We start from the raw sequence: 3115 nt of genomic DNA on the forward strand, positions 1-3115 counted from the left end.
AGCTGGGGCTGCCCCTGGATCCCTGGCAGTGCCCAAGGCCAGGCTGGACACTGGGGCTTGGAGCAGCCGGGGACAGTGGGAGGTGTCCCTGCCCATGGCAGGGGTGGCACTGGATGGGCTTTACCATCCCTTCCAACCCCAATCAGTCTGGGATAATTCTATGTGAACTGTGGGGGTTTTTGGTGGGTGAGCAGGAGGGTTACCCTGTCTGTGTGCACTAATCCCATCTTTAGGGGTTGATCTACAAAGGTTGGTCTCTATTGCAGAACAAATATTCCAGCTTGGATCTTGCCACTTCTGCCACTGCACACTTGACCTGGAATCAGCAGCAATTGCAGAGTTGTTCCTGGGGGAGTTGGGCTCACGGATCTGCTCTGCTTAACCTCTGCTGCTGTTTCTCCATGTAGGAGACACCTGAATGAGCTGTGACACCTGTTGTGCTTTAGTTCTGTAATTCCCTGTCTGTACATGGAATTGTGTTGTTCTTTTTGGGGACATCTTCTGTAGATTACAGAATCCCAGACTGGTTTGGGTTGGAAAGGACCTTAAAGCCCATCCCATTCCACCCCCTGCCATGGGCAGGGGCACCTTCCACTAGCCCAGGTTGCTCCAAGCCCCGTCCAGCCTGGCCTTGGACACTGCCAGGGATGGGGCAGCCATGGCTTTAATGGTCAGACATAAATGATTACAGGCAGTATAAACAGCTGGGAATGCTGGGACATGGGGAAAGCACCTGGACAGATGGGCTTGGAAGCAGCAAGCAAGTGCCTTCTCTGGGTTTAGCAAAGTTGGTTCTTCTGCATGGTCATGTTTTGATAATGAAATAGAGTTGTGCTGAACAACTTCCCTGGTTTGTAGACTCATTTCCTCTGTTAATGAGAGACACAAGTCTCTTTAAGAACTGCTAATTGCTCAGGTTAAAAAAACCCCAAAGGCCACTTGGTGTCATGCCTGGAATTAAGACTCTCAGAAGAAAGTGTGAGCTAGTTCTGCTGAAAATGGAACAGATCAGAGGCGCAACATCTACAAACCAGGTTTGCCAAAGTGCTTAAAATAACAACTGGCAGTTTCCCTGGGTGTTGTTGGACTTGACGTAGAAATTTCCCAAAAGGACTGAGAAAGCACAGAGAGACAAAAATGGCAGTGTTGGGAGTGCAGCTCCCGAGGGGACTTGGAAAGCCCACATAAATCACACATCAGAGCTGGTGATGTGGTGGCCTGCGGTGGCCAGGAGTGTGTTTAGTGTTGGAGCTGCAGCAAGGACATCCCTAAGGAGCCGTTCAGGCACAAGTGCACTCCTCTTGTATTGCTCGAGGTTGCCAGAGCTGGTGTCAGGCATGCCTGAGTTTCCTCCATTATCTGGAAACAGAAGGAGCTTAGAGAGGAGGGGTTGTACTCTTCTGTCTCAAGTTATGGAAACCCCACTATTTTGTTTCAACTTACTATGTTAAATATTCTGGGAAGTGGAGGGGCAAAGGGGGGGATGTCTCAAGATCAGACCTGGATTTCCTGTGTCTTTCCCTGGAAGAGAAGCTTCTCTCCTCAGTGGGTGCAAACCCTCATGCCAAAATTGGCTGGAGCTGGGTCAGGGCTGGGCATGGATGTCAGGGAAAGGTTCTTCCCCCCGAGGCTGCTGGGCACTGCCCAGGCTCCCCAGGGAATGGGCCCGGCCCCGAGGCTGCCAGAGCTGCAGGAGCGTTTGGACAGCGCTCTCAGGGATGCCCAGGCTGGGGTTGTTGGGGTGTCTGTGCAGGGCCAGGGGCTGCACTGGATCATCCCTGAGGGTCCCTTCCAAGCTGGGATATTCAAGGATTCCATGCAATAATCCTGGAGCCTGGCAGCTCTCTGAACAGCTCATGGCATGGAGAAGGCAGGTCTGTAGTGGGAGGATTCCCAGAGCTGAGCTGATGCTGTTGGATGCGTGTAAGCACAGGAACTGGGATGGATATGGACACATCTCTGTGAAATTGAGCTGTTTGGGGAGAAAACAGAAGTTGCTCCAGCTTTCTCTGCAGCAACCAGACAGAAGGAAAGGGCTGGTGGGAGTTCACAGCTGAGTCCTCTGGAGAGAAAGCAGGAGGAGAGGAAGAAGAGGCAAATCAGGAGGAGAAGCAGCTTGTTAACTGTTTTCATTAAACTTTTTAGCAGCTGGAAGACGCTGGGTTTAGTTGTCAGGTGAAAAGGAGGGGAAAGAATTAAGGAGACAGTTCCTGGTGGCTGTTGCCTTGCTGGAAAGATCCCACAGAAGTTTCAGGTTTCTTTTTCAAAGTATCAGAATGTGAAAGTCTCTGTCCCTAGAAGAGTCACCAGCTGAAGGGCAAAGCTTGGAAGCACAGGGCCAGCCCATGTGCCTTGTTTTGGGGCCATGGAGCAGCAGGAGTTAACGTTTCCTGGGATCTGAAATGGGAACAGAGTGGGTGGATTGAAGGGGGGGTTTCTAGCCCAGACACTGATGGTTCTTGCAATTAAAAACAATCCCAAGACAAATGGTTGAATTAATCCCAAAGACAGTGATTGGGAAAGACAATTATGTGTAAATGGAGAAAATTAAACTTGAGTGTAGAGCTGTGGAATGGGAATGTCTGGGCAGGTGCGTGAGCTGGGAATTGCTCTGTGTTTTTCTAGGGAAGGAGTGCAAGTCCTGGCTGTGGAAGGGCCCTGTAAAGCCGTGGCCCAGCTGAGACAAAGGGTTTGGAGGCAGCAGCTTGGCAGTGAGCCGTGGGGGGGACATCCATGGCAGCAGGGCCCTGCTGTGGTGGTGTGATGTGGAAGGGGAGTGGGAGCCCTGGTCTCGGCGCATCCAGGCTGCCGAGGTGTTTGTGGCTCTGTCAGGCACAACCAGGTGACGCTGCTGCTGCTGAGCGTGAACGGCAAAACGGGGCTGGAACCGGACGGTGCCTTCCACCCCAAAGTGCTCCGGGACTCTGTGCAATAACCCTGTGAAACAGAAGCGCAACATCCAAGGGGAAATGGTGGGGGAAAAGACGGCGATTTTATGTTTTCTTAAGTTTAGTAACTCGGGGAGAAGGAGGAATCCAGCGGTCGCGGAGCGGGGCTGTGCCACAGCTCTGTCCCCGAGTGCGCAGAAAGGGCGGAGGGAGCGGCTGCCCGGTAC

Source organism: Corvus brachyrhynchos, unplaced genomic scaffold (assembly GCF_000691975.1).
Source record: "Corvus brachyrhynchos isolate BGI_N302 unplaced genomic scaffold, ASM69197v1 scaffold130, whole genome shotgun sequence".
Classification (NCBI taxonomy): domain Eukaryota; kingdom Metazoa; phylum Chordata; class Aves; order Passeriformes; family Corvidae; genus Corvus; species Corvus brachyrhynchos.